The 14740-nt window shown below is 38.4% G+C and overlaps 1 long non-coding RNA gene across 1 annotated transcript in view; it reads right to left on the bottom strand.

The window, feature by feature from the left end:
- Positions 1–573: 573 nt before the first annotated feature.
- LOC114893134 overlaps positions 574–14740 on the bottom strand; it is a 59395-nt gene continuing 45228 nt past the window's right edge. Inside the window, exon 3 of the long non-coding RNA XR_003792836.1 lies at positions 574–756. This is a non-coding gene — a long non-coding RNA (uncharacterized LOC114893134). The remainder of the gene's footprint in view (positions 757–14740) is intronic.

Genomic DNA, 14740 nt, shown 5'->3' with positions numbered 1-14740 from the left:
GCAACATGTATGCATTTCCTGCCACCCTGACTTTCCACTTATGTGGCTTCACTTACACATCTTCACTTATAAGACCTAGGACACTGTGAGACTGCAGATCAATAATCAGACAGAGGCCATGTCCTCATGCCCACACCATCCTATTAGTATTTTTGCTTTGGTCTATGTATTGCTAGAGGGGAACTTTCCAGACAAAAGCTGCCTTTTAACTAGAAGGGAGTATCTGTCCCTGCAATGCCGACTTCTATGTTCACAGATCAAAGCCTCTGTGGGCGGGTCATGTTCCCACACTCTCTTAGGACAAGTGTCTTCTCAGGCCCCTCATTTAACAGAAAACACAGACATACAGAAGAACGCTTCAGGCCCACTCAATGTCACAGACTCATTTTCTCCACACTTTAGCCTAATGCATTTTTATGACACTTATGGCTCAAATTAAAAATTTTAAAATTCACATGTTTCACATTATTTGTTTCACAAGATATTGACCAACTGGCATGACTGACTCTATGATGTAATTGACTTGCTTTGTAATATATATATGTATATATTTTTGGGGCTGTGCCACAATACTCTATTTATATTCTTGTCCACTCCATCTCCTCCACAATCCGTCCCTCATATGTTTTCACTCACCTTCAATCCTCTGCCTTAAGTGTTTCCATCTTCTTATTCTTGTCTTGATTATGGAATATGAAATAGGAATTGGATTCTTTTTCTCATTCTTTTCTTTTCCTGGTTGCTGCTAAGGAATACCTGATAGGGAAAAAGAAGATCAGTGTTAATACTGGCATTTTAATACATTGAAATAATATAGGTATCTTCAGTAAATGCTCTTTTTTTTCCCTACAACACAGGAAAAAAACACATATTCCTACCATCCATTTACAAAATTATTAACTTTCAATATTGAATTGCTCCAATATTTTTTCTGTGAAGATAATTTTAAATAAAACTGCACAAGCAATTCACACTTGCATTCTTTTAGGGAAAGAAGGGATGGAGGAAAGGAGGGAGGGAAAGGAGGGACTAAAGTTCTCTTTGACAACCATCAAACTCCTTTCTCACTTCTCCTCTTTATTCTCTGCCCCAGAGGCAACTCTCCCACACCAGGCAACCAGTAGCACAATATACATAATTAAAAAAATTTTTTTCTTGCTTATATATGTAACCAGAAATAACACACTGTACATATCTGTCACTTGCTTTTTCACTCAACATTAAGTTTTTGAGCTCTATCCCTGATGATGTATATAGATCTAGGGCATTGTCATTTATAGCTTTGTCAAAAGTCCCCTCACTACTTGCTAAGGAAGTAGCATTATTTACTAAGTATATAGGGGCAAACTCAGCCCTTACTCACATTAAGTCCTCTCATAAATGCAATATATTCGCCATCACTGAAAAGTGGTGGTTATTTTGGCAAATTCATAGAAGGACAAATTTACAGTAAAGTCCAGATTTAAAACCAAAATGAAAACTTTCCTTTGGAAAGTTTAATTTTATACTTGAAAAAAGCATTTCTCCAGCTGTCTAAATTAAGGCACTACTAAAGTTCAATCCAAGAATACTCCTTGGCTTTGAATCAGTTGCCTTTTCTTGTGGTTGGAAAGCAGATACATTTTTTTCCCAAAAGCTCTTGCCAACATATTCTTTCCTCTAAAAGAGTTAAATAAATGTCAATAGGCAAGCCAGCTCCCTTATTATTTCCTTCACTCAGATGATCTATTTTGGTTGAAGTTTTGCATATAGAGATGCACTCACTCTTCTTGACACATTTCCAGAAAATATGCAAATAAGGCTCATAATCTTCTAAAGCCTTTTGCTCCCCTGATGTTCAATATGTAACATTCCTTCCCTTCACTGCCCTGAAGCCTTACTGTCTCTTTATTTTGATGCTCTCAGAAAAGGGTAGATGCTTTTAAGAAGTTCTTCGTTTTCATCCCTTGGCCTCATCCTACTAGTGACTGCTTTAGGAACTGTTTTCAGATAGTATCTACCTGGTTTTCCATTTATTTTGCTTCTCTAAACTCTCTTTCTGGACCCCACGGGTCCTTACCCTTTAGAATTTTGATGAAAGTTCCCAAGAAAGGCACACGTATACACAACGACTCCAACATTATGCATATGTGTATCAGAAGGATGGGGGCTCTCTAGACAGCCACCTAGACCCCAGCCTTTGCCAATCAACGCTTCCCTATCTGCTGCCATTTCTGAGACTTTTCCACTAGTACAGGCGTCACTGCCCCTTCTCCTTTTCCTCCTACTTTCCCAAGCTCTTGCAGTCTCAGTCTATACACACAAGGTTGCTTGGTGGTGCCATTTTAGGAACCATAAAACCTGTCTTGTATGCCCGAATGGAAATTAATGCTGCCTTTAGCTATCCATTAAAATTAGCATTTGTTGATGAGAAAAAGAAGCACAGTGAATGAAAACAGAGCAAATGCACCAAATATTGAAAAGTACACCATTTCTATACAGTTAGACACGCTGGTTGACCCATTTTCCCCCAAATACCCCCCAAGTATTCATTCTCTACTCCAAAATATTTCTTTCTGTCTATTCTCCACTATGAACTTGAGTGACCTAAAGGTTAAGGTCTACAGGTGTGAAAAGAAGAATTGCTGGACCAGCTCACTCCAGATACTCTGGAGAATTCAATACTGAAAACAAAGAAACATGAGCTTTTGGTTTGGGGATATCTCTTCTCCTGTGTGTTTTTTCCAGTTTTGCCAGGAATTCATTGGTGAAAGCAGGTGACGACTGAGGCAATACCCAGACAGACTCACCTCAAGCCCATCAATGACTCATCTTTGTTTCTACCATCTGCACAATAGGAATAAAAATATAGTGATTTCTTAATCATCTCCATGTATGTTATTCTTCTGCAAAACTGATATTTAAGCTGATTTCCCTTCAACATGTTTCTGAAGGAAATTCCCCAGTCTCCAATTGACTCATACTGAGATAATACACACCTATTTTAATATCAGCCTGAGTAAAACACACTGTAGAAGATACATATATCACCTAGAATTCTAGATGTATGCTTTTGTCAAAGGTACATAATTTAGAACTTAAAAATTTATTTTGGATGATCTGCACTTACATTACGACATATCTGGGTAGGTAATAACCCTATCTTATTGCTTGTCCCACAGAGTTTCTAGAATGAGTGCTTTTTTTGTTTGTTTGTTTTCTTTGCGGTACGCAGGCTTCTCACTGCTGTGGCCTCTCCCATTGCGGAGCACAGGCTCTGGACGCGCAGGCTCAGCGGCCATGGCTCACGGGCCCAGCCGCTCCGCGGCATGTGGGATCTTCCCGGACCGGGGCACGAACCCGTGTCCCCTGCATCGGCAGGCGGACTCTCAACCACTGCGCCATCAGGGAAGCCCTAGAGTGAGTCTTTTTAGTACCAGAAGTGAAAACAGATGTATACTCTAGAGTCCTGCTCCATGTAATCCTGCCTCTGTGTCAGAGACAGTAAGCTGTGGTAAGTCTTTGATGGCCCCAATTATGCAGCTTCACACTAGGGTGAGAACACTAAACCCAACCTGCTCACAATGAACTCATCACCTTTCAAACACAATATCTCATGTAACCCACTACCCTCTCCTGTACCCCATAAATCTGCCAGCAAATCTGATCAGATACTCCTAAACTCTTTAATTGACATCCACATCTTTCCTGTTCTTATTATCATTGCCCTCATCTAGAACCTTATAGTTTTATTTTCTGTTAGATTAGCATCCTCCTTCACTGTCTCCCTGGCCCTATCCATTCCCTACCTGACTGCTGAGAAATCTTCCTAAAATGCTACTTTTATCATGTCAGGACCCTTTCCTGAAACCTCTGCTCCCCAGCAGTGGTAGGCAGTACAGTGTCTCCCAAAGCTGTCCATATCAGATATCCCTGACATGTCATGTTATATGAGAAAAGAGACTTTGCATACATAATTAAGGTTACTGGTCTTAAAATAAGGAGATTATCCTGGTAGGCCCAATTTAATTACATAAGCCCTTAAAAACAGAAATTTCTTAGGCTGGAAGCAGAAGTTATGTAGCAGAAGGGAAAGTCAGAGAGATTCAAAACATGAGGACTCAACTCATCATTGCTGGTTCAAAGATGAAGGGAAGGATAACAAGGAATGTAAGTGGCCTGAAGGAGCTAAGAGAGGATTCCAGCTGACAGCCAGCAAGGATGTGTCCTCAGCACTATGACCACAAGAAACTGAATTCTGCCATCAGCCTGAATGAGCATGGGAACAGATTCTCCCCCAGGGTCTCTGGCTAACAGCCCAGCCCATCCAACACCTTAATTTCAACTCTGGGAGACCCAGAACAGAGGAACCAGAGTTCTGATCTACAGAACCATGAGATAGTAAATTTGTGCTGTTTTAAGTCACAAAGTGTGTGGTCATTTATTATGACAGCAAGAGAAAACTGTTGCGTCAGATAATCAATGTAAACTCTCCTTCTACTCCAAGACCCATCAAAGTCTAGGCCTACTTGACTAAGCCCAACTAATTTCCCCCTGCTCACAAACACTGGCTTTTGATTTCCACCAGGCCAGTCTCAGCTTTGTCCACAGAGCTTTTATTTTTTGGAGTAGAAAAAAAATCAGTAGAGAAATGACTGAACAGTATGAATTCAGAGAGTGTGTGGTAGATGCAGAGCTGTGCTGTCCCAATCTCCCTCAAGGAAGGACTTTCTGTCCAGGTGCAGCACTACAGTCAGCAGGCAGCCCCAGCTGTCAACTCTTTGAGGATCCACTTGAGCTGTAGAAAGCCACCTTTCTCAAAGCCATACTCTTCCCAAGGAAGTTTGCATCTGCGACTAAGTGGGGAAGTGGGGATAGAGAGGTTCAGCCTTTGGGCTCAACATGGGCCACTCTGACAGGCTCTACATGAGGCTGGCTGAGGCTCTATCAGGCCCACGTTGCAGTTTGACTTCTTCCTGTGCCCAATCCTGCTCCTCACTTTCTTCACAGGTTAATTCCTAATAAACAACTTGAACCCCAAACCTCATCGCAGCATCTGCTTCTGTGACAGAATAATAAGTACTAATAAGAAAGTAAGGCAGGTTAAAAAGACGGTATCTGAGATAACAACCCAGAGGAATGAGCATAAAAATCATCATGCTACAAAGACTCAGAAAAGTCATACAAAAAAAAAAACCAACTTAAAAAATTTATGTATGAGTTTATATGAAAGTAAGAGATATCCCAAAATGCAAGAAACAAAGGCTAAACTGAAAATCAGAATAGTAAAAGTGCAAGCTGACATGGAATGCAGTACAGGAAGTAACTGGACCTGGAAATAGGAATTGATGGCAAGAAGCTTTTTTTTTTTAATTTAAGTATGGTTGATTTACAATATTGTGTTAGTTTCAGGTGTACAGAATAGTGATTTTTTTTTCTGATTATACTCCATTATAGGTTATTATAATATACTGGGTATAATTCCCTGTGCTATACAGTAAATCCTTGTTGCTTATCTATTTTACATGGAATACAAAAAATAATACAAATGCATCTATATACAAAGCAAAAACAGACTCACAGACATAGAAAACAAACTTATGGTTACCAAAGAGGGGGACGGGAGGGACAAATTAGGGGTATGTGATTAACAGATACAAACTACTATACAGAATCTTTGGTTGTAATTCACACAGGGGCAGGAAAATAGAATTTAGGCCCATGTGAAACATAAATTGGAGCTGAGACTCTGCATAAACATGGGACATGAAAAGAGCTGCATCCTCAGTAGAAGAAAGGGTGGAAAAACTCAACCCATCTGCCAATGAAAACTATAAAGAAGCTTGTTCTGTCATGGCTCTGCCATGAGTAGGAAAAAGAAGTATCCCATAAGAAACCAAATGGCCAAGATTGTACCACACATGTGTTTGGAGCTCTACTTGGGTGGAATAAGAATTCCCAAGCTGATAATTAAGGTAAGTATAACATGGGCCCAAAATATCTCTAAAACCAGGCAGCAGCAAATCAGTCTGCCCTATATTCCCTCAAAACCAGCAGAAGATGAACTCATAAGTTAGGACACATATCAGGGAACTAACCAGGATGAGTGAGAGGCAGGCAGAATAGATTACAAAATAAGCATAAATAAAATAAGAGATTAAAATGTATAGAAACTATAGGAAAAGAGTAAGACAGTAAAAAGAAAAAAGAAAACTAGACAGATTGAGAAAAAACAAATAGAACCCTTAAAAGTGAAAATTTTTATCAGTTGAAAGTAAAAATTCAGTGGTTAGGTTAAACAGCAGATCAAATAGAACTGAAGAGAGAATTAGCAAAGTAGAAAATGAATCTGGGAACATTTGTCCAAGGCTGTGGAGGCCACAGAGGTATGCCATTTAGATCTCTCTTTAACATATTCTGTTGAAGACAGCATAGTTGACCAATAGCCCCAGCTACTGAAACTTTGGATTCACCACTTTGTTCACTTTGAGGTCTAGTCTCAGGGGTCCTAGAGCCAAGCATTCCTGCTCAACATGAAATTCTTCTGATGGGTATTTTTTTTGTTTTTTTTCATGTCCTTTTTTTCCCCAGAAACTTCCCATCACCCTGACATAAACCTCTCCAGAACTACACTGCAGTCTAAGGTTCTACTTACCAAATCCTCCTTTCCATCTCTCCTTTCACAGTTGTCAGCCATGCATGATGGTCTGCAGGCTCTCCCTGTCTATTCCTGCTCCTTCCCTCTCTATCCTTAATGTCTTTCAAAAAATTTCTTGCATATGTAATCCTGCATTGGCTTCTGTTTCTTAGAGAATCCAAACTTAAACAAAAATAGAACTAAGATAGTCAAGCAACATTAGCGTTGAATATAGGAGTGTGTAATCAACATTAGGACATTAAACAGTCCATTTATTGTATGAAGGCAAAGAGTTTGCCAGAGTTTGATTAGATTTATATTTTTAAAGAATGAACATTTAAAATGTGGGGACAAACTTTTAAAAATTGCAAATAGAGTGCATTATTGCAAATGCAGAAGAGAGGAGTTAAGAAAACTTTATTAATCTAATAAAAGTATAAAAGAAGAAAAATCAAAGCAAGAAAAAGGCGAGATAACTAAAAAGTACAATCCATGATGGCAGAAAAATCCAAGTAACCACAATAAATTTTTCATTTAAATTGAAAATATTATATGAGCTTATTAAAAATCAAGATGCATATAGTAACAAGAGAAACACCTAACCTCAATGATCCCCCAAAATAGAAACTAAAATTATGAAGAAAGATGTTCTAAGAAAAGAATTTCTAAAAGTGGGATTGCATTTTTAACATCAGAAAAAGGTGATTTTAAGGTTAAAAAAAATTATAGGGAAAAGAGGGAACATTTTATAATGATAAATTCACTGGAATTATAATAATCTTAAAACTGTAAGCACTTAATAACATAGCTTGAAAATACATAAACAAAAATATGAGGGAAAAGTTTTCAAGAGATATGAAAGGATACATAATCATAATGAGAGAATTTGATACACCTCTCTCAGGCACTTAGAAGTCAAGTGAATAAAAATTATTAAGGATATAGAAGATTTGAATATGACAATTAACAAGAGCAACCTAATAAATATATACATGAAATCCAATGCTATTTGAGAATATATATTCTTTTTAACTATACCATAATGCAATAAAACTAGAAATCAGCAACAAAGTAAACCCAAAATTCCATACATTTGAAACTCTCTTTAAAAAATGTTATACAAACAATGTGGCCAACAAGGGCTTAATTTCCAAAATATACAAATAGCTCATATGACTCAATAGCAAAAAAAAAAAAAAGAAAACCCAATCGAAAAATGGGCAGAAGACCTAAGTAAGCTTTCCTCTGAAGAAGACATCCAAATGGCCAACAGGCACATGAAAGGATGCTCAATGTTGCTAATTATTAGAGAAATGCAAGTTAAAACTATAATGAGGTATCACCTCACACTGGTCAGAATGGCCATGATCAAAAAGTCTACAAATAACAAATGCTGGAGAGAGTATGGAGAAAAGGGAACCCTCCTACACTGTTGGTAGGAGTGTAAATTGGTACAGCTACTGTGGAGAATAGTATGGAGGTTCCTTAAAAAACTAAAAAGAGAGTTACCATATGATCCTGCAACCCTACTCCTCGGCATATATCTGGAGAAAACTCTAATTTGAAAAGATACATGCACCACAATGTTCATAGCAGCACTATTTACAATAGCCAAGTCATGGAAGCAACTCAAATATCCATTGACAGATGAATGGATAAAGAAGATGTGGTACATATATACAATGGAATATTACTCAGCCATAAAAAAGAATGAAATAATGCCATTTGTAGCAACATGGATGGACCTAGAGATTATAAATGGAGTAAGTGAGACAGAGAAAGACAGATATCATATGATATTACTTACAAGTGGAATCTAAAATATGATACAAATGAACTTATTTACAAAACAGAGACTTACAGACATAGAAAACAAACTTATGGTTACCAAAAGGGAAAGGGGGATGGGGGGGATAAATTAGGAGTTTGAGATTAGCAGATATAAACTACTATATATAAATAGATAAACAACAAGGTCCTACTGTATAGCATAGGGAACTATATTCAATATCTTGTAATAAACTGTAATGGAAAAGAATAAAAAATGTTAAATAATCTGTAGTTCAAAAATTAAATCATCATGAAAATTTGGAAAAAAAATTAGAATTGAACAGTAATTCAAAAAAAGTAAAAACTATGTATCAGAACTAATGGGATATAGCTGTTATCATACTTGAGAATAATTCACAACCTTAAATTCATGTATCAGAGGAAAACTGAAAAATATTGAGTTAAGCATCCAACTCAAAAAGTCAGTGTAAAATGTAAAGACTAATCCTGAATAAACCAAAAGTAAATAATTGAGAAAAGATATTAAATGGGTACAATGGAATTAGGCATTTATTTTAGACAAGATGGTAAGAAATGGTCTCTCTAAAGTGATAAATTTGGGCAGAAATATGCAAAAGGAAGATTTTAAATATTAATAACATATTTTTTGAAAATAACAATATGCACATTTTGCTTTCTCCTCGGCCATGAATAAAGACAGAAAATTGGCTGTCCCAGTCTGCAGTTCGTAGCAGGTGTATATATAGAGTGGAAAAATCATGCATCTCTTGGCTCATGAATCCTTCCTCAGGGATAAAGCCATAGATGCAGCAAGTGCTATGAGAATAGATCCCTTAGAGTCAGGGCGATGACAGAATATGTGAAGGGAATTCATACACCTGAAAATTGGAAAGTCTCTCAGTTCTGTCATCCAGTTGCCCCAGTGAAAGTCAGCATTTTAACCTTGTGTCCCAGCCACACAACACTGCACCTCTTATGGGAAGAGGTTCACCCTGGCCTCTTACCAGTAATTGAGACTCAGCTTGTAACACCACAGGACTGCGGCGTCACTCAGAGGCTTGTGCTCCCAATCCTAAAATACCTTTCACTTATCCTCATTTCCCTTCATACCCTGTTGATCACCCCATCCAGATTAAGTTGATTACTCATGTTCTCCCAGGAGATGATTCCCTCATCAGAGTCACATCGCTGTCACCAATGCAGGTCATCTATCATCACTGAGGCTTTCACCCCCCACTCTTCTGTAACTCCACTAGTTGGATCCAACTTTCCACACCTGCCAGCCTTCAGAAAATCCACCAAAGAACTCCCTATTGTATCACCCTACTTTACTCCTCTAGAGAGCACGTATCATCTGATCATGTTCTTGCTTATTTATTTGATTGTTTCTTTTATGTCTCCCCTGCCCCAACAACCATGAGAATGTAAACTGCATGAAACAGGGACCTTCACTACCACATACTAGCTCCCGGCAGTGCCTAGCACATTGTGGGAACTTAATAAATATTTTTGAAAAGATGAATTAAGTAATGAATGAATGTCTCCATATATATCCAGGGAATCTTCTCTCCATATGAAGGCAAGAGGGAAGAACATTAGCACGAACATCCATTCTTTAGTATAATGCTGCCATTTTAGAGTTTGCAAGCAACTCTAGAGATAATGTTTTACAGCCCCCTCATGTCCATCTTCCTCTGCCGCATGAGAGTTATGCTCCTGCTGTGGTGGCCCCATGCCCAGATTCAAAGGACTATACTACATCAATTTTAGCTGGGGCAAGATGCCAGCCAAGGACCATTTGGGAAGAATTTCCCACAGTAGGCAGAAAGTGACACCTCAGTTGCAAGCTTAAACTGCTCTCAGCAGCAAGTGATGCTAAACAGGCTTCATTTGAGACTGCGCTGTGGGAGAGCACACCTGGGCATTCTGGAACATGATATCAGCAGCCAAAACTGCTTCATGTTTGAACTCCAACCCCGGCAACCCTAGGAAATCCACTCACAAAGCAAGAAACATATTGAACCTTGTTAATGGCAAACAGTTTGCAACTCATAATTAATCCCTGCCTCCTTAAAGGGTTTTCTCTTTGGCATTTGCTTACTGCAAAGCTGCCTAAAAGTTCAACAATTAGCAACACTCAGGTCATATTCACATTATTTTTTTTTCAGCAAAGGTGTGTGTAGAGCCAAAAATAAAGTGTCAATTGGGAAAAGATGGCCATAGAATGGGAATGTTATCTTAATCAACCAACAATTTCCCTGCCAAATATTCATACCGTGGCAGAGAACTAATTCTAACAAGTAGATTTCGTAGAAATTGCTAAAGACTAAATTTTAATAGGTAAAACTGTCAGAATTGCAACCAATTCAGCTAATTTTTATTGAGTACCACAACACCAATCATAGTAAGGTATAATTGGCTACACTCCAGGCTTTCCAAACCACCTTAAATTTTGCTTCTTCCATTAAGAAGAATCTTCTCTGACCCTTCCAAGACTAAGTGTCCATGCTATTTCTTCTTATGGAATCTTTTATTGACTCCTGCTAGTTTTCATGAACTCTTGTTTCCTCAATAAAATATAAGCTGATTAAAGATGAGGATGATATCTTGCCTTCCCATTGTGTCTCTAGGGTTTAGCACACGACCTGGGATAGAATGGGTGCCAATTAAGTGCATTTGGTTGAGTAGATGGATGAATAGATGGATGGACAAATGGACTGATGAATGAATCAGAGTGAGCATTTTAGCAGACTATTTAAGTACCCTGTATCACAGTCCCCTCTGATTCTAGGACAGCTGCAGTGGACAGTACATGAAAGCTCAGACTAAACCATCTCACTGCTCTCCATTTCCAATGTAATCTGCATGTCTTTCTGCTTTCTGCTCAGGGTCTTTTCTGACACTGCAGGTACCTATTCAGCCCACGCACAGGCACAGTCTGGTCCACAAGCACAGGGGAGTTAACACTCTCAGGGAAATCCTTACCAGTGAGGTGCAAGGGCCAGTGGATGGATGTCCCAGTCTCTAACCCTTCAGGCAGACAAGTCTCAGAGGCATTCTGTACATGTCTCATCAAGTCTCAGCAGAATCAAGCCCCTACTGCCTACAGCAATGCCCTAAATACTACATCCTTATCCTGGCTTTCACTCTGTTCGCTCCTTCACATCTGCTTCCTGGGATCATCCCCCAGATAAAATGCCTGCACCCAAGTCCCTGCCTCAGGCTTTACTTTCATGGAAACCCAAAGAAATGTGTCATAATGAATTTAATGTGAGACACTCAACCTGAGAAAAATGTCTAAGACAGGACAGCCTGAATAATCTAAGACAGGACAGCCTCAGAAAACATATGTGAGAAAATATCATATCACATATGGCCCATCATTAACAAAATAATGAAAGACAAAGCAACTACACAGTCCCTAAAAATAGCAAACGTGTGGTAAATTGTTCCTTCTTCTCTCCTGGTTACTTCCCATCCTTTGTGCATTCCTTCTTCTGCAGGCTATGTGGGAACCCCACCAAAGACATCAACATCTAAGGTACTCCCACCACCATCAGCCAGACATTAGCCTCTATCGGCCTCTGGTTTTCCATATGCTTCTTCAGTTCCCTATTATTAATAAACCTATATGGGATGATACATATTGCCACTTAAAAACAACAGAATTTTTCTTTAAATTGTCAGCAGCTTCACTTCAGAATGCCTTTGTGGAGTAATAATTAAACTCCAGGCTCTAAGCCTTTGTGAAGATTGTTATAAAGTGGCTATATGCAACCACCTTCACAGAAACTATAATAAACCTACCTAAGCCATTGAGACTCAAACCCTCAAGAATTTGAATTTTGAACAGAAATGCAGAGGTAAAGGAAGTCATAGCTGAATCATTTGGATGGCCATGCCAGACCTAAAGAGACTGCATGTGTACTCCCCCTACCAACATTCTCTGAGTTGCCCTGGTTTCTGCACATCCCAATACCTGAGCGCTCGTCCTCTCCAGTCCCATGAGGCATCTATCCAGAATTCATTTTTTAAATTTCTCCCTTCTACGGGCTTAAGCTACTGAGTCAGTTTTCATTTTCTTATGAATACAAATTGCTAACTGATAAAATTTCATTACTAGAGATTGTGTCCTCATTCCAGTAAAAGTGTGGAGAACTTCCTAGAGTAGCATCCCTGGTAACTCTCTATCTCCTGCTAGATCGTCCTCCTAGAGTAACTCACTTGACTGGTGAGTCTTTGAGAAGGAACTAGCATGCCCAGTTCAGACCTTCTTTGCCCCTTTTTCCTTCAGCCAGATAATCTAGAGTAAGCCCTATCTAAAAGAAAAGGGATTTGTCCCACTCTACCACTGACTGTTTCTTAATCTCTCTAATTCAGCATCAGCAAGCACACGTGGCTGCTGTCCACCTGGTATTGGCAAACAAATCTGATTCTTTGATTATCATCTCTCTGTCTGTCTGTCTGATTTCTCTGTCTCTGTCTGTCTGTCTCTGTCTCTGTGCCTCTCTGTGCCTCTCTCTCTCTCTCGGTTTGGACTTAGACGGAAGAAGCAGCGTTGTTTATTAGGTCTCATCAAACCCAAACAGAGAGCACTGACCATTTTTAACATCTAAAAGAATTTGGGGAATGAGTAGAAAACGTCAGAAATGAATAATGATGGATTGGGAAGTATACTTAATATGTTCACATACTGATCCTAAATTCCGTGGTTAGGGATCCGGGCAGGAAAAACATGAGAAGTGGAGGATCATCTCCAACTGTAAGTTAATATATTTGTTTTGTGGCTGTGAGCATGTTATGGTGGTAATATTTCATTTCTTCCTCTGTTCTCTGCTTACCATAAGGAAGAGTAGGTATAAGAACTCAGAAGACTTGATAGAATGTGTTCTTAGAAGAATTATAACTATGACAGCTAAAAGGACCAACTAGCTACTAAGTTGCTTATGAGACCTGCTGATAGATTCTGATGAATTCTAAATTGTGATACCCTTTTGTAGAAATGTCTCAGAAGGTTTCTTATCCTGAAATCTGAGGCTCTTGGTGAGTAACTATTTTAACAGAGAAATCAAAAGAAGCAGTGACCAATAAAAGTTGTAAGAGTTGATGTTTAGTGTAAAAAATAAAAATTATACTCTAGGGTTGGTATTTAGATCTTCCACTTTTACAGAAAGTATTTATTGATGAATTAATACTATTGGTTGACTAAATGAACAAAATCAATAACAATGTTACAAGTACTGGAGTATAGCCTGTGCTGTCAGTCATCCTTGCCTATACAAAGCTTAGTTGCTTATTCCATAAAGTTAAATGTAGATGTAGTTCCCAGGAGAGGCACATATAGACGCGCCTTATAAATCGGAATTTGCAAAATGAGTGTAGACATAGCAACTTCTCCCAGACTACATTTTCATTTTAGTGATTTTACCCAAAGATGTGAGACATCTTAGAGTTTCAATCATGAAGGGTAACCAGATGAAAAGGTTTGGAAGACAAAGTGACCTCAAGACAAATCACACAGGTATTCCACCTAAATGCAGGATTTAACCTTATTCCCTGACCCTTTGAAATGCCAACAGTGCCTTTCATTAAAAACAAAACAAAACAAAACAAAAAAAACACTGTAATATTACTGTCTCTTCAACACCCTTGGATTACTCAAGCATCCAAACTTAAAGTGAGCAAACATCACAGATCCTGAAAACATACTGTATCTTAGGAAAGAAATCACAGCACGTGCATAACTCTGATATCACATTTGCAATTCTCAACCACTTTTTCAAACACCTTGTTTCTGCAAAGAGAAAAATCATTCCAAGTCTAGGAATTAGTGGTGAGTGAAGTTGGCAACATTTGAATTCTTCACATGTCTAATCTTCACACTATATTTTAAACAAATTCAACTTAAAACAGAAACCCTAAATATATCTTGGACAGAATTTATCTAAGTCGTGGCTAAAATGAATTACAGTCCTACCTCTGTCTCTATCAATACACTCAAAGCCCCCAGTTGACACACTGGTTAAGTAATAAAATTGGCCTTGCTATACAAAAGCAGCTTTAAGAGGGGCCCTGTATTTTCATGAGCTTCAAAGTCATCCCCAATAAGTATGCAATCTGGGTGAAAACAGTGGGCTGGCTATGCAAACATAACATCAAAAGGAACTCTAGTTTTTCCTTCCAACCTGATTGTTATCCTAAGCCGGCTTACATAGACACTCTAGGCCCATTATTTATCACTTAATTTTCTAAATTTTATAAGTGATCTTAGAAGAATAATAACAATACTTAGCCAATGATATATTTAGTGATATTACTTTTAGTACTTTATTT

This window comes from Monodon monoceros, unplaced genomic scaffold (assembly GCF_005190385.1).
Source record: "Monodon monoceros isolate NGI ecotype Baffin Bay Population unplaced genomic scaffold, NGI_Narwhal_1 Super_Scaffold_12, whole genome shotgun sequence".
Classification (NCBI taxonomy): Eukaryota; Metazoa; Chordata; class Mammalia; order Artiodactyla; family Monodontidae; genus Monodon; species Monodon monoceros.
The sequence above is the reverse complement of the archived record's forward strand: the minus strand, read 5'-3'. Positions and strand labels throughout refer to the sequence as shown.